Genomic DNA, 24,047 nt, shown 5'->3' on the forward strand with positions numbered 1-24,047 from the left:
GTAAGAAGCTGTGGGAAACGGTCATTATTTACTTTCAGAAATTCTTTTGGGAACAGTATCATTGGATAAAGGGATTTGAAAAATGTCAGACCCCCCTTGAACTTTTCCATTTGAGCTATATCTGATAATTAATTAATTAATTGGTGGCACTCTGGGGTAATGTAGCTTTGCATTCAGGAATTACTCCTGGTGGGCTTGCAGAACCCGGCGGGGATGCTGGGGATTGAACCCGGGTCAGCCTCATGGACGGCAAGAGCTCTGCTCACTGTACTATCTCTCTGTCCCTATTGCTGACATTTTACTCACCATCATCATCATCATCATCATCATCATCATCATCATCATCATCATCATCATCCTGTTGATCGTCGAATTTCTCGAGTGGTCTCAGTAATGTCTCCATTTGTCCTAGCCCTGAGATTTTAGAAGCCTCTCTTTACTCGTCCTTCCCAACGATGCCTCATTGGAGGCTCTTTAAGGGTCAGGAGAATGAGACCCAGCATCTTACTAGCAGTAAAAAATGTTTACTAGCAGCAAAAAACAAGGAGTCTGCTGAATAAGGGCTTTTAATGTTTTACAATTAAATACAAAGCCTCCTAAGATGCAAATACTTTTTCACTGACAGTAACAAATTTCTCAAAACATTGTTTATATTTATCTGAAAAAATTTATAAAGCATTCAAAATATTCCTTTGGTTATATGCCTGGTATTGAGATGTCAGTTTAGTCTGGCTGATTTCATGTTCCCCATGGCCAAACCTTCATTATAAATCAGCAAAGGTTTTTTTTTATGCTACCATAATTATAAGAAGTAAATCCATGCTGCAAAGATGATTTGACATGTTTTCTTTTTCTTGTCACTTTAGGTGCACTATAAAATGGTAGCAAAGACTGCCACATTATTATCGGTTTTTAAAACAATTTTGGGCCACACCTGGTAGTGCTTAGGGCTTACTCCTGGCTCTGTGCCAAGAGATCAGGGGGTTAAGCGGGGCTCAAGGGACCATATAGGGTGCCAAGATAGAACTGGTGTCAGCTTCATGCAGTGCAAGTGCCTTATCTCCTGTAGTCTCTCTCCAACCCTGCCACTGGTATTTTTGCCTCTTCTGCCTAAAATTTCTGTAACCATAACATATTTTTGTCTTAAAAATAAAAAGAAATATTCCTAACAATTTCACAAATAAACATTACCTTTAGCTTATGAAATTACATTTTTGTGCTTCATTTTTTAAACTTGGTGTTCATGCTTACATACACACACACTGGTGATGGAGAAATATTATCAAGGCGCTTTTGTCTGTATTTGATGCAATTAAACACATATTTTTTCAGCAAGAGCGAACAGCAATTTTTAAAATCAATATTCTAACATAATACAACCCAAAGATATACTATGTGATATTTACACACTCCTTTTGAAGGGACAGGCATACCTGGAGATGTGATGAGTTTAAATTTCAGACCACCAGAAAAGAGCAATATTAGAGGAAAGAATGGCCTGCTCATTTCTTGGTTTTGCAGACATATAAAAGGTACTTACTATGCTATCTCAACCCCCCCTTGAAAAAGACTTTAAAACTCAAAAATTACCAAAGTTTAGTAAACCACCAGCTGTTACCAATAGAGTTGATATGTATCGATTTCCCTCAAACCTACTAAGTTTAAGCTCATGGCGGGGTTAAGATTTGCTAGAACATATGTAATTTGTAGGGCTCTATGCACACTATACTTCTGTGGGAGTCTTTTAAGAATGCAATAGCATTATGCATATTTTAATTAATGTGCATATTTTAATTAATGTGAAGTGGGAAGGGAGTGAATGCAATGGGAAAAATGGTACCAAGAGACTTGCTTCACACAGGTTGCCACAAACCCTCAGTCTGAGCATGTGCGCACACACACACACACACACACAAACACACACACACATGGGCAGGGGAGATAGCACAGGAGGTAATGCACTTGTCTTGCATGTGACCGACCCCAGTTTGAATTCCTGGCACCACAAAGGGACCCCTGAGATCCACCAGGGTTCACTCCTAAGCACAGAGCCAGGAATAGCCCCCGAGCACTACTAGGTATGGCCCAATTATCCCTGTCTCATTTCCCCAGAAAGAAATAATCCACTGTGAAAAGTAAATCCCAGTTAAACGAGGGCGTGCCTATAGAAAAATACCTGGAAGTGGGGTGGGTCTGGGTAACACGTGGTGGTGCCTAGGGGGACTATATGCTGTGCCCAGAGATCTACCCTAGTTAGATTACATGCAAGGCAAGTGCCCTACTTACTATGCTATCTTGCCAGCCCTTCATAAAAGACTTTAAAACTTGAAAATGACCAAAGTTTAGTAAACCACCGGCTGTGACCAATAGAGAGTTGATAAGTGTAGACTTCCCTCAAACCTATGTTTGAGCTCATGGCAGGGTTAAGATTTGCTAAAATATATGTAATTTGCAGGGCTATATGCACACCTACACTCACTGCAGTGCTATTTACAACAGCCAAGATCTGGAAGTGACCCCCAAACAGCTGAGCGTGTAGAAAAGTTGTGGTATATATACACAATGGAATATTGCACAGTTATGAGAAAAGATGAAATATTGTATTTTGTCTTAACGTGGATGAAACTCATGAGTGTCATGCTCAATGGAATGTGCCAGAAAGAAAAGGACAAATGCCAGACGATCCCATTCATATAAAAAAACAAAAGAAAAAGACAAGACCCTGTGGAAACAAGTCCTGAGATACTGCCAACAGGACTGAGAGCTGAGGCTGCCAAGCAGGAAGAGGGAAGAAGCGATCCAGGGACAGTGGTGGAAGAATAGTGACCCTCTAGTGGTGTGTGTCGTGCAGCAGAATTGTAAGCAGAAAACAGTTATACTAATGAGACTCAATTAAAAAGAATGACCACAGTTTACTTGAACAGGCAAAGACAGTTTGAGGGAAATCAAAGTAAATGGACCACACCTTTACCAATTGCATCTTGTTTAGAAAGAAGGTTCACAGCACATAGACTCAGACTGGTCATCACTTTCAGCTACCTCTGCCTGGGCAGTGGATCTATGATAGGACCAAAGCACTGTCCTATCAGTCTACCCTTTCACCTCCACAATTTCCCACACTAATTTGGAGACATCGTACCCGGGTTGCAAGTAGGCAGAAAGGAAGGAGTGTTAGGACTGGCCGGGTACCTTCTGAGAGATGTGGCTTTAAGGAACACAGTAAATGAGGCCACAGGGCAGGAAGAACCGTTTTTATCCTCTCCTACATCTAACTGCTTAGAAAGTAGTTCTATCCTGGGAGGAAAGGTAGTGGCACAGGGATAAGGGCTGTTTACTCCAGTTTTGGCTCCTTTTTTATGAAATGTCTTGCCAGGGAAGAGAGAGCACAGCAGGTCCAGTGCTTGCCTTGCACATGATCCACCCCCAACTTGATCCCTGGCACCGCATATGGTCCCCAAGCACCGCAAGGAGAGATCCCTGAGTGCAGAGAGAGAGGAAGCCCTGGGCACTCTGCCAGGTGTGGCTCTAAAACCAAAGCAGTCTGCCATCCACATTGCCCAGTTAATGGTTTGATTTATTAGTTAGGCACTATTGGTGGCACTAACCACACCAAAATTACTTCATTAGTTTTTAATATATTTTTAATCGAATCACTGTGGGATATACAGTCACAAAATTGTTCATGCTTGGGTTTCAGTAATACAATGTTCCAACACCCATCCTTTACCACTGTACATTTCCCACCATCAATGTCCCCAGCAGACACTTCTCTCTCTCTCTTTCTCTTTCTCTCTCTCCCCCCTTCTGGGCATTATGCTTTGAAGGATTATCATGTTTCTCTCTTTACCTACTTTCAGCACTCAGTTCTTGTCCAGAGTCCAGAGTGATCATTTCAACTATCTTTGTCATAGTGGTCACTTCTGTATCCTAGCTACCCTCCCCCACACACACCACCACCAGTTGTGGCAAGCTTCCAACCATGGACCATTCCTCCTGGCCCTTGTTTCTACTATCCTTGGGTATTAGTCTCATAAACTTACTTCATTCTTACCTCGTTCTTAAAGAATAAATTTTGAGTATAAGAAAAATTTGAAGTGGAATCAAATTGAGGGATTTCTGTGGTTTTAATCTTTCGCTTCTCAAAGGTACTACCTTCTGCTCTCTGCTGTCAGTTTGACCATGATATGCCCATTGCTATAACCCCCAAATTTGTGTGAATACTACAGCAGTACAGCAATGATGAGCTAAAGAGGAAGAGGCCCCTGTTTAAGAGAATGAAGGTCTACGAGCTCAAAGGCTGAACATGCACCATAGGAAGCCTGTGTCTGGTAAACCTTTCCCTGGAGTTGAGCTGGTATAGAAACAGGGGAAGAGCCCTGATCAATAGCAGGGCTGACCTATTGGGTATTTCAACTGGAGAGAGAACTATGACTTGAGAACGTAAGCTTTCTAAATGACAGAAGGCAGATGAGAGACATAACAGCAGATGAAAGCAGAAAGACTGGAATTCAGAAGGATGGTATGGGATCTGAAATGTCAAAGTTAGTCTCATAGAAATCAAAGGGTACCTCTGACTTTATATCTGGACCAAACTGCTTTTCAGACTGTGGATCAGATAAGGAGCAGGTTGGGGAGATATCTTTATACTGAGAGTATGTTGGGGAAAATGACCGGGTCCCAAAGAGATTTGTCACTTGTCACTTGTCATCCTGTTGATCTTCAATTTGCTCAAGCAGGTGCCAGTAACGTCTCCATTTGTCCCTATCATGTGTGAGTGTAGCCCAATGATATCTGCTTGCTCCAGGAACAGGAAGAGCCTCAAATCATTCATTCAGGGTTTTGACAAAGAAGCCTGACCATCTCATTGGTGGGCAGCCACGTGGTCTTTTGACATCCCGTGGAATCCAGTCGGTAACAACTCTAGTCCAGTTGTCCTCTCTAAATCACATTACATGTCCGGCCCATCTGATTTTTGATGTCTTGGCAAACGAGGCAGTGTCCCTGATTCTTGACCATTGACTGAAGTTAGAACTCCAGATTCCTTCTCTCACTTGAGTGGAACGTGATACTCCAATCATAGCTCTTTCGATTCCTCTTTGGAATACCCAAATAGCGTTCTCATCCTGTTTGCGTAGGGCCCAGGCCTCTGAGGCATATGTTAGTGCAGGAAGAATGGTGGAGTCGAAAAGATGTGCCCGGAGCTGGAGGTTCTTTGTCCTCTTAACCACTTCTTCAATGCTTTTGAATGTGTTCCACGCTGCTCTCTTCCTCCTGCGCAGTTCTGGCGCCAAGTCGTTCCTCGTGTTGAGTTCTTGACCCAGGTACACATAGCTGCTGCATTTGGAGATGTTCATTCCTTTGAGAGTAAATGGAACATCAAGGACTAGTTCGTTTTTCATAAACATCGTTTTGTTGAGATTCAGCTGCAGTCCGACCTCTCCACACTCGAGGTCGAAGTTGGCCAGCATTTGTGCGGCTTGGCTAATGTTTGGTGTTATGAGAACGATGTCATCAGCGAAGCGGAAGTGGTGTAGTTGCCGGCCGTCTATCTTCACTCCCGTCGCATGATGTTCTCAAGGTGGCACTGAAGAGTTTCGGTGAAATGGTTTCGCCCTGCCGAACCCCTCTCTTTTCATCAATGATCACTTCCTTGTAGAATGGTGAGATCCTGGTGGTAAATCCGTAATACAGCTCGCGGAGGATCTTAATGTACTGAGTTTGAATGCCCTGTTTGGCTAGGGCTTCGATGACTGCTTCAGTCTCAACAGAATCAAAGGCCTTCTTTAAATTGATCCACATTAGACAGAGCGGCATCTTGAACTCTCGCAAAACTTCAATGAGTTTGGTCACTGCATGGATATGGCTGGTCGTGCTGAATCCTTTTTGGAATCCGCTTGCCCGCATGGTTGTCCTTCATCTAGTGTCCTGCCAATCCTATTCAAGATGACTCGAGGGAATAACTTGTAGACGACAGACAACAGGCAGATGGGGTGATAGGTGCCGATGTCGTGGATGTCTCCCTTCTTGTACAACAGAACGGTCCTGATGGTTTTCCATTGGGATGGAACCTTGCATACAGACAGGTAGTGTGTGAAGAGCTGGGCCAGTGTATTGATGAGTACTGGCGGCAGATTCTTCAGATTCTTCAAAAATGGGCCTCGTTTGCCTGACACCAAAAGAGCCCCTAATACAGCAGTGTTAAGAAGGATGAACAAGGAGAGGCTGATAAAACCTCAGGGACGAACTAGACTGCCAAAACGAAGAAAGGCTAAAATTACTGTACTTTCAACGCACGTATGCTGGCATCAGAAGCATCCATTGAGGACTTGATGGTGCAAGCACAGAAGATCAAGTACGACATCATTGGTCTGACCGAAATGAGAAGGCATCAATCACATCACTCCATTTTCGACACTGGAGAAGAACTGTTCCTCAGAACATGCGACAACAGAGGTGTTGGTGGTGTCAGTGTCCTTGTCAACACGAACTTGGCCATGAGTATTGATTCATGTGAATGCCTAACAACCCAAATTGGGTGACTACACTTGAATAGATGTGGCTCACTGCCAGCAGTTCTATCTTCATCGTCTACACACCAATATCCAACTATGATGAAGAAGAAATTGAGAAGTTCTACATGGAGCTGGAGAAGTTCTATAAAGAAGACCACACCTTCTACAAGATCATTGTTGGTGATTTTAATGCCAAGATAGGACCGAGAAGTTCACCCGGAGAACTCCACATTGGGTCCCCTGGCCTAGAATGGAACAAACAGGGTGAGAGACTATCTGAGTTCATCATGTCGACCAAGACCATTCATGGTAACTCACAGTTCTAGAAGGCCAAATCTAAACGTTGGACATGGGTGTCTCCCAGTGGACAGTTCCACAACAAAATTGACCACATCATATTCAATCGAAAGTTTTGCCTCACTGATGTCGCTGTTGTTCCAAAATTCCAAACGGGATCGGACCACCATTTCCTTCGTGCAAAATTCTACTTCATAAGCCACGCGCGAAACGGCCCCTCTGCTCCTTAAAGATTATGATCCGGGAGGTCTACTAACCCATTTTGGCAACCAGCGGCTTCTTATAGAATTGCATCTAGACTGTGAACTGAGCTACAACCCTATACCGCCTGGGGAGGAGAAAGGATTTTCTCTCTCAACCCTTTCTACGGGAGAGATGGCAGCGACGGCAATGGCAGCAGTGGTGCCTGCGTGGTGTCCACCATCTTCTAGAACTCACAACCCAGAGGTATGTGTTTGCAGTGACATGGCACGCAGGAAATCATGGGATGGGGGTGTTACCAGCACGTTCTCTGCCCAGATGAGATCCGCAGCAGCAGCGCATGAAACGGCCCCTCTGCTCCTTAAAGACTATGATCCGGGAGGTCTATTAACCCATTTTGGCATGCAGCGGCTTCTTAGAGAAAAGCATCTAGATTGTGAACTGAGCTAAAATGTCAGAAATCAAAAACCGTGAGGCCACTGTTGCAGCCGTGAGAGCTCATATAATCTTCATTCTCACCAATGGAAAACAAATTATCAAATGATGTCTTTTCAGCAGGTTTGATTGTTGGGGGAAAATTCCAAATAATAATAGTGAGTTCTCTGTTGAAATATTGAATGTGTTCAAAGTATAGAGGGAATAAAGTAAAGATCATTAGCCACTCAGGTGGGAAGGTGGGTATGGGAGGGGGGTATATAGGAGTTCTTGGTGGTGGAACATGTGCACTGGTGAAAGGATGGGGATTTGATCATTATATGACTGAAACTTAAACCTGAAAACTTTATAACTTTTTTCACAGTGATTCAATAAAATAAAAATTAAAAAAATAAACAATTAAACAAAATTCTACTTCACAGAGTGGGGAGAAAGGATTACAAAGTTTAAGTTTAAGAAGAGAACTCCCAGAATGACCACCGACTGGGAGCTCTTTGACACTATTGCGGCAACATGGGAAGATGGCATCATTGACAACATCGACGAGGAATACGATCGACTGGTTCAGTACCTCCATGATTGTGCAGAAAATGCCGAGAGTGAGAAAGCCATAAACAGATGCCTGTCTTCGGAAACTCTCAAGCTCATTCACCAACGTGGTTTGGCACAAGCCTCAGGCAACCACAAGCTAATGTATGAGCTCGCAAAGCTGTGCAAGAAGCGATAAAAGAAGACCTCAAAGAGAGAAGAGCATCAGTGTTGGCTGATGTGGCAGAAGCCAGGAAAAGTTTTCGCAACACTCACCTGTCCTTCACCAACTACAAGACCAAGATGACTGCCCTCCGATGTCCTGTTGGATCTATCACATCTTTCAGAAGGGCAATGGAGAGGATTATTCATGACTTCTACTCGGATCTCTTTGACAGCCACATCCACCTGCCCACATACCAAATTCCGCAGGATGGATATGTCATTTCCAATGTCCTCCCTTCCGAAATCTGACACACCATTTCTTCGGTAAAGATGCATACAGCACCCGGTCCAGACAAGGTCAGACCCAAACACCTGAAGGAAAAGATTTTATAAAGAGGAAAAAGTAGGATATTGGGAGGAATGTGGATTAATACCCTAAGAGGGAGCCAAGATCCAGACAATTAAATCAACTGTCCATCTGATTTATTTATTTATTTATTTATTTGCTTTTTGGGTCACACCCAGCGATGCTCAGGGGTTACTCCTGGCTTTGCACTCAGGAATTACTCCTGGCGGTGCTTGGGGGACCATATGGGATGCCGGGGATTGAACCCGGGTCGGCCGCGTGCAAGGCAAATGCCCTACCCGCTGTGCTATCGCTCCGGCCCCACATCTGATTTATTTTAAAAGAAATAAAGATTAAAATAGAAATACCATATGATTGCATGATCCTACTCCTAAGCATTTATCTGAGGGCCATGAAAATGCTGATTTGAAAGGGCATTTCTTTGTATGCCCTGAGCACATAGCAGCATTATTCACAGTAGCTAAAACACAGAACCAACCTCAATGCCCACTATCAAATGATTGAATAAAAAAGCTATGGTATACATACTCAGTGGAATACTACTTTCATTTAAAAAGACGAAATGCTGGAGCTGGGGAGATAGTACAGCAGGTAGGGTGTTTGCCTTGCATGTGGCTGACCCAAGTTTGATCCCCAGCATCCTATATGGTCTCCTGAGCACTGCTAGGAATAATTCTTGGGTGTAGAACCAGGACTACACCCCGAGCATCAATTAGTGTGGCCAAAATAAAAAAAATATTGAAATTGGGACAAAATGACTACTTTTTATTGTTGTTGTTATTTGTTTTATTTTTGGGTCACAGCCAGTGATAGTCAGGGGCTGCTCGTGGCTATGCACCCAGGAATTACTTCCAGCAGTGCTCAGGGACAATATGGGAAGCTGGGGATAGAACCTGGGTCAGCTGTGAGCAGGACAAGAGCTCTACCATTGTACTATCTCTCTGACCACAAAATGAATGGTTCTTAAGGTAATTATGCTGAGCAAACAGGTAAAGAAGTGAAAGAAAATTACCAAATATTTTTACTCATATGTGGAATATAAGCAGCTAGACAGATGAATTGAGAAAAAAAGCACAAAATTATGTCATAGATTTAGTGAAAACTGTTGTTTACTGGAGAGAAAGAAGGTGGGTAGAAAGAATATGTAGACCCTCATTTGGTTATGTGATGGCTTTTACCCCTGAAATTCTATAATGTTGCAAACCAGAGACCCTCCCCAATTTTTTTTTGCCTACTGCCTTCATCAAAAACAAAAAACCATTCAGCAGCCCCTGGTAACCTACCATCTTTAAGGTGAACAAATAGCAAGCGCACCCAAATTGCAACAAGGCTACTTCTACCCATAGGGATCATTCTAGCACACTTGGGGGCAGTACTGCCCACTTTGAGAAGCACTCTTTGCAAATGAATTATACATCAATAAAGAAAAAGTGGTGGTTGGGCTGGAGAAATAGTACAGGGGTTAAGAAGCTTGCCTTGCACACAGGCTAACCCTTGTTTGATACCTGGCACTGCATATGGTCCCCTGAGCACTGCCAGGAGTGATCCCTGAGCCCAGAGCCCTGAGCACTGATGGGTATTGCCCACCTTACCCCAAAGGGAGGGCTAAAGTTGCCTCTAATGGTAACAGATAAAAAGTCCTCAAAAAGAAGTGTGGAAGGAGGAACCTGTCTTTGATGATTCCCATGAGAGTAAGCTCTGGAAAAGAACATTCAGGAGTCCATCAATGAATAAGGAGGTATTTTGAGTTCAGAGAACAATTTAAGTATGAACCAAGGGAAGGACTGATTTGGATTTGAGGAGACCAATAAAACTTAAGCTGGTATTGGAAAAAATGTATTAATAGTTATATCATTGTATGCTTTTGGTGTATTCAAATTCCTAATACAGAATTTTAAAAAGAGTCTAGTGACTATAACATATGAACCTTATAAAATTGAATCTGTGAGGACTCTAATCATTTCCTCAAATTCTGTTTATTCCTTTGTTCCAGACATCTCTGAGTGACTACCAAGATGCTGAAGTTTGTGGGAGAGAGTTGTCTTCCTTCCTTTTCTATTGCTTATCCCTAGGCAGCACCTTACAAATATGGGATTTAGCTTTTATCTAAGACTTGTCTTCTGGGGAAAGAGTCCGTTTGATAGGTTACCAGAATTGGTAGTTTACAGATATTGCTCTGGAGATTTGGGAGGATCATTGTTGATCTATGAACTTTTAAAATAATTAGGACCATAACATCCTGCATGCCTTTTTATAACCTAACATAACAAGATATCACATAGGAAAAATACTGTATCTAATTTTACTAAAGGATGTAATAGTACATTAGATACCCAGAAAGGAAATACCAGTAAGTTGGATGGCATAACAAAAGGAACTATTCAAAGTAAAGCATATAGATAATGTTAGCTATACAAATAGAGTCCCGGTGACTCACAAGACAATATCTATGTCTAACTTATGGTCATGGTAAGGGTTGTAGCAAGGGGTGGGGGCAGAGGGAATGGGTCTATTAAGAGACAATGATAGTAAGTTTTCAAATTTGAAGAAAAATATAAGTGAACAGATCCAAGAGGTTTGACAAACCCAAAGTAGCATAGAAGAAAACAGAGAGGAAACCGAGGCATATTTGGTTCAGACTTATGAAAAACAGTGACAACGCAATGGGACAAATTGGAAACAAGTGTGTAGTCTGGGTAAAGGGCACACATTACTTTTGCAATTTTTCCTCTTTACAAAAATTTCATCAAAATAAAGTGACCATAAAAATGAGGTAGAGTCTAAACATTGGTGTTGGTAGGGAAGATGGTAGTTAAGAGTTAAAAATGTCTTCCTTTTTAAGTAACTGTTCAAGAGGGTAATATATTGCTTAATTGTAAAAATTACATGCTGAAATATAAAGGGTAATTATTAAAGGAATATATAGCTACATCCCACAGAATATCTTGTTTATGTTGTAAATGCTTGCTTTTAAATACCAACTCTATAGTAATAAAACCTTCAATATAATGTTTTCTATTTATGATTTATATAAGAAAAAAGTTATATAAACCATAAATAGAAAAACCAAAATGGTTTATATAATAAAAAGTTGCCTCTCAGAGAGCCTGGCAAGCTACCGAGAGTATCCCGCCTGCAAGGCAGAGCCTGGCAAGCTACCTGTGGCATATTCGATATGCCAAAAACAGTAACAAGTCTCAAAATGGAGACATCACTGGTGCCCGCTTGAGCAAATCGGTGAACAATGGGATGACAGTGCTACAGTGATATAAGAAAAAGTTATACTTGTGTCCCCCAAACTCAATACAGCTTAAAAATATGTATTTTAATATGTTCAAGTAGCAATTTGATTTACATTAAAAAATAACAGAATCTCAAAATTTTATGGTATCACTTTTTAAAGCACAACAACTGGCAAAAGACTGTGCATTTTAGACTTTGTGGGTGCTGAGAGCCAAGTTACAGAATCAAATCAACCTTAGCAATTTTATGGATTCTGCTCAGAGAGCAATTTGAAGCGTTTTCCTCCTAATGTGATGATTTGTTGATGATAAATAAGTGTTTTAGTTATATTTTAAGAACTCACCTAGGAGAATTTTATTGAGATAAAACCCACTATAATATTCCCACTTAAGATGATAGGAAGTAGACCTCTGTTTAGCATTTTTATATAAAACATCTGGTTTTCAGAAGTGACTATTAACTAAAGTAGTAGATATTTGAAAACAAATTTATAATTTTCAAATAGAATAGAACTTAAAATGATGCAATATTGGTCAAGAATGGAAAAAACCAAAAACACTATAAATCACAGAATAAGAAGATAAAACTGGGGCTAAGGCACTTGCCTTGCATGCCGTCTCCAGCTCCATCTCCGGACTCTGGCACTGCCTGTGGTCTCCTGAGCACCAGCAGGAGTGACCCCTGGGCACAGTCAGAAGTCCTGAGCACTGTCCAGGTGTGGCCCCAAGCCCAAGAATATATATATATTTATATACAATATGTATAATATATTATATATAAGTTGTATGTGTTAAAAATACATCTTTAGGCATGCAAATCAAGTATTTACTGAAAATAAATCATAAATTTATAGAATATAAATTTTGCATGGCCCCCATATTCAGTTACAGTTTAAGAATGTGGAAGAGGGGCTGGAGAGATAGTACAGCGGGTAGGGTGTTTGCCTGGCACTCGGCTGACCTGGGTTCAATTACCAGCATCCCCTATGGTCCCCTGAGCACCGCCAGGAGCAATTCCTGAGTGCAGAGCCAGGAGTGACCCCTGTGCATTGCTGGGTGTGACCAAAAAAGCAAAATAAATGTGGAACAGAAGAGACAGTACAGGAGTTAAGATGTGTGCCTTTCATGAGGCCGACTCCTCTGACCATTGCAGGTCTGGAGGCTCCAAGCACCACCAAAGTGACACAAGTAATCCCCAGCACTGAAGGACCCCATCTACACTGAGGGACCCCGGAGACCCCTGAGCACCACTTGGAAGGCCCCATCCTCCCTGCACCAACAAAAGAAGCTAGGTGATAAGAGATGTCCAAGAACCTCACCCTTAAAAACAAAACCATAACAGATGCTAAGTGGTGTCAGGTGAATATGGGCAGCTATTGGTTATGTTGGGCAGGATAAACTATCCTTCTTGCAGGGTTAGAGTGGGTAGGATGCTCTCCTTGCACATGGCCAACCAGGGTTTGATCCCCAGCACCCCAAATGTCCCCTCAAACTCCACCAAGAGTAATCCCTGAGTGCAGAGCCAAAAGTAAGACCTGAGCATCATTAGTTGTTCCCCTGCCGTTCCCGCCCCGCCACTAATATATATATATATATATATATATATATATATATATATAATTTGCTTTCATCTGGCAATTTCCTCTATCTTGCTACAAGTGCTTAAGCTACCTATCATGCTAGAAGTATCATGCTACTTCTAGAAGCTAGAAGTAGTCTCTAGAAATGTCATTTTGTGGTCCCTTGCTAGCTAGCTCCTGGTTTAGGGTCAGCCTACTAGAGGCACTTGAGACGCTGAGAAGAGAAGGAAGAAGGAAGCCCACATTCTCTATCTTGGCCATAGCCCAAGAAGTGCTCTTGACTCCCCACCCTCAGAGATCTAAGTATTAGTAAGTGAAATGTCCTTGACACTAGATTTTGGTAACATCCTATCTTCCATTTTGTCCTTCCAAATCTCAGGATAATAGCTTTTTACGAAAGATATTAATCTCTAGGTTACCTATCTCCCTTTCTAATGATATGTTCTAACTGCTACGTAAGTCATTCCCTTTATTTAATATTCTTCATTTGAAATACTGATCATGGTTTCCACTTTCCTACTGAACTCCCCTTGATGCCAGAATTTGAATCCTCTCACCATCCCAGAGAAAGTTACGTTTTTCCAAGAGGAATCCCAGAAGCCTTGGTAAACAAACTTATCCAAGAGAGTGGGAAGTGAGAGGTCTTTACATCAACATGGTAAGGAGCCTGGTTTGGGGGTATATCAGGATATCTTCTTCCAAAGAAAGAACCAGATACACAGACATACACACACACATACACACACACACCACAAAAAATACTACCAGAGGTAACAAAGGACAGATTTGCAGATTTCTAGATATTACTTTGAGAAATTCAATAGATGAGTCATGGAAAACTCAAATTTGAGGGACATCCAAGCAAGAGAAATTTCACCTAGATCAGCTCTTAAAATTTAGTGAATTCAGGGTTCAGAGAGATAATACAGTGCCTAAGTCACTTGCCTCCATACAGCTGACCAGGGTTCCATCTATGATGCCCCACATGGTCCCCTGAGCCCTCCAGGAGTGATCCCTGAGCATAGCTGGGGTGACCTCCAAATGAAAGTAAACACAGATTCTGCAGAGCCGATGATGCTTTAAGGGTCAGATGATGAAAGACCTCTTGGCAACCAAATCACATTGTGACCTAGGAGCTGGGGGAAAGAAGATGGGGAAAGGGGACACGTACTTGTCAGTAAGTAGCAATCCTCACTACAAAGAGCCATGTTATAACTTATACCACAATTTGCTTATCCATTCTCTCATGGATGGATGCTATGCCCTTTCCACTTTTTGGCTATTATGAATAGCACTATGATGAACATACATGCGCATATACTCATCAGAGGACCTACTTTTCATCCTTTTAGGAATATACCAAGGAGTGGAATTGTGAGGGTCTTATGGTAATTTTATGATTTTGTAGAGTCACCAAACTATTATTCATGGTGATTTAACCATTTTCTATTCCTACCAGCAATGAAAGAGGATTCCAACTTCTTCACCTAATTGCCAAATTCTTGCTGTTTTCTATCCAAAAAAATTGTAGTTATTTCACTAGGTGTGCAAAGACACCTCATTATGGTTTTGGAAAGCTTTAATTTGGAGGTAGGGGTATTTGTGTGTGTGTGTGTGTGTGTCTGTATGTGTTGCCAGGAATTATTAGCACATGCATCTCAAATATAGAAGGCAAGTTATTTCTGATGAGCATTTTCAGTGCTAGAAAGCTTTAATTTTGATAGACTTAAATTCACTAATATTTTGCTTTATGATTTGATTTCTAAGTTTTGTTTTAAACTTCTTCCTTTTCTTTTTTCTTTCTTTTATTGAATCACCAAGAAAAAAGTTACAAAACTTTCAGGTTTAACTCTCAGTCATACAATGATCAAACCCTCATCCCTTTACCAGTGCACATGTTCCACCACCAAGAACCCCAGTATACCTCCCATCCCACCCACCCCCCACCTGTGTGGCTAATGATCTTCACTTTACTCTCTATACTTTGATTACATTCAATATTTCAACAGAAAATTCACTATTATTATTTGGAATTTTCCCCCAACAATCAAACCTGCTGAAAATGCATCATTTGATAATTTGTTTTCCATTACTGAGAATTAAGAGTATATGATATATGAGGTCGTGCACCGCAGTTTTGGATTTCTGGTATTTTAGTAATTAAGTCCAGAGAGATTTCTGCCAGAAGTCACGTCACTGCAAGCTTGTACCTCTGATTAATGTTCTATAAGATAGCGGTCGCCACGTGGCCACCGCCACCACCACCGCCTCGGAAGGAAAGGCCGAGAGAAAAAAAATCTTCCCCTCCTGGGAAGGCATGGGGCTCAGTTCACAGTCTACAGGCATTTCTGTAAGAAACCGCTGGGTGCCGAAAGTAGTTAGCAGGCCTCCGGGATCATGGTCTTTTAGGAGCAGAGGAGCCGTTCATGTGCGGCCACTCTGGGTCTCGTCTCCCTTTTCTTTTTAAATCTTATTTTAACCACTTTTGCTGCAATACTGGGATTTTCAATGACTGTTAATTATAATTGCACACATGAGACCACAACAATCACCAGAGCTCCTGCTTCCCTCAAAAACTGCCCAAGGGCCCCTTCCGACCCCACTCCTGTGTAAGCTACATCTTATAAACAAAATCTTCAGTTCCAATAAGTTTGATCAGTTGTTGTTCCCTATTTTGTTTCTTTTTTTATCCCACATATGAGATTCAAAAACATTTTTTTCGTTGAGGAGGTGATACACATACACATATAGTTGAATAGAGCTGAATTCCTGAAATTCCGCATAATGATAAGTTAATAAATTAAAAAAAATTTTAAACTGTATATTTATCTTTTTATAGGTATATCACTTGTATCACTTGTCTTCCCGTTGATGTTCGATTTCCTCGAGAGGGCGCCAGTAACATCTCCATTTGTCCCTGTCGAGTGCTAGTGCAGCCCAATGATATCTGCTCACTCCAGGAACAGGAAGAGCCTCAAACCGTTCATTCAGGGTTTTGATGAAGAAGTCTGACCATCTCCTAGGTGGGCGGCCACGTGGTCTTTTGACATCCTGTGGAATCTAATCGGTAACAGCTCTAGTCCAGCTGTTGTCTCTGAATCGCATTACATGTCCAGCCCATCTGATTTTTGATGTCTTGACAAACGAGACAGCATCCCTGATTCTTGATCGACAACGGAGGTCGGAACTCCAGATTCCTTTTCTCACTTGAGTGAGACGTGATACTCCTAGCAAAGCTTTTTTGATTTTTCTTTGGGATTTCCAAATAGCATTCTCATGCTGTTTGTGTAAGGCCCAGGTCTCTGATGCATACGTTAGTGCAGGAAGAATGGTGGAATCAAAAAGATGTGCCCGAAGTCAGAAGTCCTTCGTCCTCATAACCACTTCTTCGATGCTCTTGAAGGCATTCCACACGGCTCTCTTCCTCCTGCGCAGTTCTGGTGCCAAGTCGTTCCTCATGTTGATTTCTCGACCCAGGTACACATAGCTGCTGCATTCAGAGATGTTCGTTCCATTGAGAGCAAATGGAGCGCCAGGGACTAGTTTGTTTTTCATGAGCATCGTCTTATTGAGGTTCAGCTGCAATCTGACCTTTCCACACTCGCAGTTGAAGTCGGCCAGCATTAGTGCCGCTTGGCTAATGTCTGGCGTTATGAGAATGATGTCATCAGAGAAGCAGAGGTGGTGTAGTTGCCAACCATGTATCTTCACTCCCATTCCTTCCCATTCCAGTCATCGCATGATGTTCTTGAGGGTGGCACTGAAGAGTTTCGGTGAAATGGTATCACCCTGCCGAACCCCTCTCTTTACGTCAATGATCACTTCTTTGTAGAATGGTGAGATCCGGTGGTCAATCCGTAATACAGATCGAGAAGGATCTTGATGTAATATTGATTTTAACCAAAACAAAAGCCCAGGCCCAGATGGTTTCACTGGCGAATTCTTCCAAACATTTAAAGAAGACCTGCTGCCTGTTTTCCTCAAACTTTTCCAGGAAATTGAAAAAACAGGAAATCTCCCAAACAGTTTCTATGAAGCACACATCTCCCTAATACCAAAAGCAAACAAAGACACCACTAAGAAAGAAAATTACAGACCAATATCCCTGATGAACACCGATGCGAAGATCCTCAACAAAATACTGGCAAATAGGATCCAACAACTCATCAAAAAGATCATACATCACGACCAAGTGGGATTCATCCCGGGGATGCAAGGATGGTTTAACATTCGGAAATCAATCAACATAATCCACCATATCAATAAAAGCAAAGATAAAAACCATATGATCATATCAATAGATGCAGAGAAAGCATTTGACAAGATCCAACATCCTTTCATGATGAAAACCCTCGCCAAAATGGGGTTTGGAGGAACTTTCCTCAAGATAGTCGAAGCCATCTATCACAAGCCTACGGCAAGCATTATCCTCAACGGGGAAAAACTAAGGGCCTTTCCTCTGAGATCAGGCACAAGACAAGGATGCCCACTCTCACCACTCCTCTTCAATATAGTACTGGAAGTACTTGCAATAGCTATTAGACAAGAAAAAGAGATTAAGGGCATCCAGATAGGAAAGGAAGAAATCAAACTCTCACTATTTGCAGACGATATGATACTATATCTAGAGAAGCCTAAAACCTCTACTAAGAAACTCTTAGAAACAATAGACTTATACAGTAAAGTTGCAGGCTACAAAATCAATACCCAAAAATCCATGGCCTTCATATATGCAAACAATGAGGCAGAGGAAAGGGACATGAAAAAAGCAATCCCATTCACAATCATGCCCCAGAAAATCAAGTACCTCGGAATCAGCTTAACCAAGGAAGTAAAAGACCTCTACAAAGAAAACTACAAAACGCTACTCCATGAAATCAAAGAGGACATGAGGAAATGGAAACATATACCCTGCTCGTGGATAGGGAGAATCAATGTTGTCAAAATGGCAATACTCCCCAAAGCATTATACAGATTCAACGCGATCCCTATAAGTATACCCATGACATTCTTCAAAGAAATGGATCAAGCAATCTTAAAATTCATATGGAACAACAAACGTCCAAGGATAGCTAAAACAATTCTTGGGAAAAAGACGATGGGAGGCATCACCCTCCCCAACCTCAATCTTTACTACAAAGCAGTAACAATTAAAACAGCATGGTACTGGAACAAAGGCAGAGCCGTAGACCAATGGAACACGGTGGAATACCCTTACACACAACCCCAAATGTATGATCATCTAATCTTTGATAAGGGAGCAAGAGATGTGAAGTGCAGCAAGGAAAGCCTCTTTAACAAATGGTGCTGGCACAACTGGACAACCACATGCAAAAAAATGGGCGTAGACCTTGACCTGACACCATGCACAAAAGTCAGATCAAAATGGATTAAAGACCTCAACATTAGACCACAAACCATAAGGTACATTGAAGACAAGGTCGGCAAAACCCTCCACGATACTGAAGATAAAGGTATCTTCAAAGATGACACAGAACTAAGCAATCTAGTAAAAACAGAGATCAACAAATGGGACTACATTAAACTAAAAAGCTTCTGCACCGCAAAAGATACAGTGACCAGAATCCAAAGACTAATCACAGAATGGGAAAGGATATTTACACAATACCCATCAGATAAGGGGTTGATATCAATGGTATATAAAGCACTGGTTGAACTCTACAAGAAGAAAACATCCAACCCCATCAAAAAATGGGGCGAAGAAATGAACAGAAACTTTACCAAAGAAGAAATACGAATGGCAAAAAGGCACATGAAAAAGTGCTCTACATCACTAGTCATCAGAGAGATGCAGATCAAAACAACCACAAGATACCACCTCACACCACAGAGACTAGCGCACATCCAAAAGAACAAAAGCAACCGCTGTTGGAGAGGATGTGGGGAGAAAGGGACCCTTCTACACTGCTGGTGGGAATGCCGACTGGTTCAGCCCTTCTGGAAAACAATATGGACGATTCTCAAAAAATTAGAAATTGAGCTCCCATTTGACCCAGCAATACCACTGCTGGGAATATATCCCAGAGAGGCAAAAAAGTATAATCGAAATGGCATATGCACATGTATGTTCATCGCAGCACTGTTTACAATAGCCAGAATCTGGAAAAAACCCGAATGCCCTAGAACGGATGACTGGTTGAGGAAACTTTGGTACATCTATACAATGGAATACTATGCAGCTGTTAGAAAAAAGGAGGTCACAAATTTTTTATTTAAGTGGATCGACATGAAAAGTTTCATGCTAAGTGAAATGAGTCAGAAAGAGAGAGACAGACATAGAAAGATTGCACTCATCTATGACATATAGAATAACAGAGTGGGAGACTAACACCCAAGAATTGTAGAAACAACTACCAGGAGGTTGACTCCATGGCTAGGAGGCTGGCCTCACATTCTGGGGAAAGGGCAACTCAGAGAAGGGATCACCAACTATAATGTAGTCGAAGGCCATGTGGGAAAAGGGAGTTGCGGGCTGAATGAGGGCTAGAGACTGAGCACAGTGGCCACTCAACACCTTTATTGCAAACCACAATAGCTAATTAGAGGGAGAGAACAGAAGGGAATGCCCTGCCACAGTGACAGGGTGGGGTGGGGGGAGATGGGATTGGGGAGGATGGGAGGAATGCTGGGTTTACTGGTGATGGAGTATGGGCACTGGTGAAGGGATGGGTTCCCGAACTTTGTATGGGGGAAGCATAAGCACAGATGTGTATAAATCCGTAACTGTACCCTCATGGTGATTCATTAATTAAAAATAAATAAATTTATTTAAAAAAAAAAGAGAGGCTTCTAAAATCTCAGGGTTTGGAAAAAAATTACATACCTATAAATTCATATATACCTCAAAATCCATAAATTAAATAATTATAAATTCATATAAATGAATGAATTTATAGGTATGTAATTTTTAAAATCAATATTATGACTAATTCTGTGCTAAAACATTTTAAATTTTACATGAAGTAGATAAATTCTACAATTGTAAACTTTAGTAAGAATGAGAATTAAAATTTTAAGGGGAAAATCTGAATAGGTCTATAAGTTTAACCCTAAGAAAGGGAATAATTTTTATGTAATAAAATACTATATTATAGATAATATTAAGTATTTGCATTAATAAGCAAATGATTATAATAAACTCTATGGATATAAAAACAAATAATCACCTGCTCAGACATGGAATATCCAATATAAATGAAATGTTACTTCATTATTGGGCTGGAGCGATAGCACAGCGGTTGGGCTTTCGCCTTTCACGCGGCCAACCCATGTTCGATTCCTCTGCCCCTCTCGGAGAGCCCGACAAGCTACTGAAAGTATGGAGCCCAAACGGCAGAGCCTGGCAAGCTACCCACGCGTATTGAATATGCCAAAAACAGTAACAGTAAGTCTCTCAATAAGAGACGTTACTGGTGCCTGCTCGAACAAATCGATGAGCAACGGGATGACAGTGACAGTGACTTCATTATTGAAAATATGTACAATCCCTTAGTAAGCTAGAAGCATATAAACCTTTTTGTTGTTGTTATTGTTTTTGGACCATACCCAGTGGTGCTCAGGGATTACTCCTGGCACTGTACTCAGGAATTACTGAGGGGGTGGTGTCATATGGGATGCAGAGAAATCGAATATGGGTCTGCTATGTGCAAAGCAAGTGCCCTACCCACTGCACTATCTCTCTGGCCCCACAAACCTTTTTCAGTCTAGTAGAGGGCAACCATAAGCGCCATGAGTGAGTGCCATGTTCATCAATGCCAAGTGCTGAAAAGTGTATCTTTTTTTCTTTTTTCTTTTGGCTTTTTGGGTTACACCTGGCAATGCTCAGGGGTTACTCCTGGATCTGAACTCAGGAACTACTCCTGGCAGTGCTCAGGGGACTATACGGGGTTCTGGGGGGTCAAACCCTGGTCGGACATGTGCCAGGTAAATGCCCTATCCACTGTTCTATTGCTCTGGCCCCAGAAATTTGTCTTGTCTTTTTTACAGAAGCTCCTTTCACACTTCTTGCAAAACTCGTTGTAGGTGTGTAAATTCTCTAAACTGTTGCCTGTCCCTGAAGCTCTTATCATTCCAGAGTGATAATCCCACCGGGATTAGGCCTTGAACTGCTCTTCTTCAGCCAACAACAGAAGCACAACTGGACGCAGCGTGAGATTTGATGACTGAGAGCTCGGAGAAGAGTTGGGCCTGTTCAACTCCAGAGGTCGGGCGTTGCGGGCTGCTGGGACCCTGCTGGCAGGGAAGCGAAAGGGCCTCCTTTTCCAAAAAGGCCGTGGAGATGTCAGCCAGATTAATCTCACCTGGAGGGCTGGGGCGCAAGCAGGAGAAGTGGAACCTGGCCCGTAGTTAGGGCGGAGGTCTGGGGTGGACGCTGCTGAGAACAATCCTTCTCTTTATTTTACCAAAAATTCTACCACCCAGAAGGGAGTGGCATGATTTATATAAAATGCTGAATGGAAAAGTTCCCCAACCAAGAATACTCCATCCAGTTAGGTTATCAATCAAACCTGAGGAGGAATAAAGAGCTTTTCAAACAAAGCAGCTAAAGGAATTCATCGCCATTAAATCAGCCCTCCAAGAACGACTGAAGGAGCTGACTTCTTTAAAAGGACGAGAGTACTAACAGTAACTCTTTATTTTCAAATTTACTTATTAATTTTAGGTATAAAATTTATATTTGGTTCTTTAATTATGACCTTATTTCTGTTGAAAATAGTATTTTAGGGTTCTTTAAGTGATCTATTTTATTCCTGCTAAGGTTTGGTAGTTTGTAGTTATTACCTCTTTAAGCTTTAAGTTACTAAATTTGTAGTTATTAAGTCTCATTGCATAGAAAAATTTAAATTTATGGTGAGAATAATTTCTTCTGTTCTTTTACTATTTAGGGAAGTCATATACTAAGACACTCATGTTCATTTCTGATACTGGTTATTCCTCTCATTTCTCCTTTTTAGATATTTGCTAATATCAAAATCCTTTCTGCTTTTGTTACCTTTTTGTTGTTCTCTTGTCTTCAATTTTGATGATTTCTGCTTTTAGATTTCCTACTAATTTTTCTGCTCAAATAGCATATATTATGCTCTTTCTTTTCTAGATTCTTGAGGTGGAAACAGATTATTGATTATAAAATTATTTTAAGGCATATAGGCATTTGATACTAGAAATACTATGCCTTCTTTAACTTTATTTGAAATATTTCATAATATTTTCTAATTCTTAGGAAACAATTTTCCTCTCTTTCTCATAGAATAGAGAAATATGTTGTTCAATTTCTAGATACTTGGAAAAGCTTCTGGCATTTTTTTCTATTATTTATTTATAGTTTAATTCTAATATGGTTGAAAAATATACTTTGTATGAATAAAAAAGTTGTTTTAATGAAAGAAAGGAAGATGTGGGCTGAAGGGATAGTGCAGTAGTACAGCGGGGAGGGCATTTGCCTGGCACACGGCCAACCTGGGTTTGATTCCTGGTATCCCATATAGTCCCCTGTGCACTACCAGGAGTAATTCCTGAGTGCAGGACCAGGAGTGACCCAAATATCACCAAGTGTGGCCCCACCCCCCCAAAAAAGGGGGGCATGGTTCAAAGGGAGCCCAGGGTTCCAGCCCCAGCACCAGACAGCATCTTGAGCGCTGCCAGGCATAGCCAACAAATACAAGGGCCAGAAAGATGTGCAATGGTTAGTGCCTTGTATATGCCTCACCTGGGTCTAACGATGTCAGGCACCATGTGACTTCCTGAATATCACCAGGTACAGCCCTGGGAGGCCATGAACACTTCTACGGAGGCCCTGGTACTCCCCAGCACCGCAGGGCCTGGGCAGCACCACATCCTCAAGCCAAGTTGGCCAAGTATGTTGGCTACAGTAGTGACCCCTGAACCCTTTGAGCACAGTTTGGGAGACTCCCTAAATAAATACAGTAATAATATTATTAATAGTATAGTAGTCATATACCACTTATATGTGCTAAGTGGTATAGTTTATTCATCAAAGAATACATAAATACAGACAATTTTTCTCATTTAATGATTTTTTTCTCTTTTTTTACCCCATCTTGCTACACTTGATGGCTACTCGTGGTTTAGTGCTTGGGATGGCACCTGGTGGTCCTTGAGGGTTTGGCGGGTAGGGGTTTTTCACATCTTAATTTCCTTTTTAAAAATCAGGGATGCAGGTAATGAAACAAATTTTGACATTAGCACACCAGGTAGGGCGTTTGCCTTGCATGCAGCCAACCCGGGTTTGATTCCTCCCTTCCTCCCTCTCGGAGAGCCCGGCAAGCTACCGAGAGTATCCTGCCAGCACGGCAGAGCTGGGCAAGCTACCCATGGCATATTCAGTATGCCAAAAACAGTAACAACAAGTCTCACAATGGAGACATTACTGGGCACGCCTGCTTGAGCAAATGGATGAACAACGGGAGGACAGTGCTACAGTGCTAGTATCACTGTATCACGGTCATCCTGTTGTTCGTCGATTTATTTGAGCAGGCACCAGTAATGTCTCTATTACACTCAGCCCTGAGATTTTATTGAAGTGCTAGTAGTCATAGTGATAAATTTTATTTAATTTTTTTTTGCTTTTTGGGTCACACCTGGCGATGCTCAGGGCTTACTCCTGGCTCTGCACTCAGGAATTGCTCCTGGCATTGCTCGGGGGAACATATGGGATGATGGGGCTTGAGCCTGGGTCAGT

Source organism: Sorex araneus, chromosome 1 (assembly GCF_027595985.1).
Source record: "Sorex araneus isolate mSorAra2 chromosome 1, mSorAra2.pri, whole genome shotgun sequence".
In the NCBI taxonomy this organism is placed as follows: Eukaryota; Metazoa; Chordata; class Mammalia; order Eulipotyphla; family Soricidae; genus Sorex; species Sorex araneus.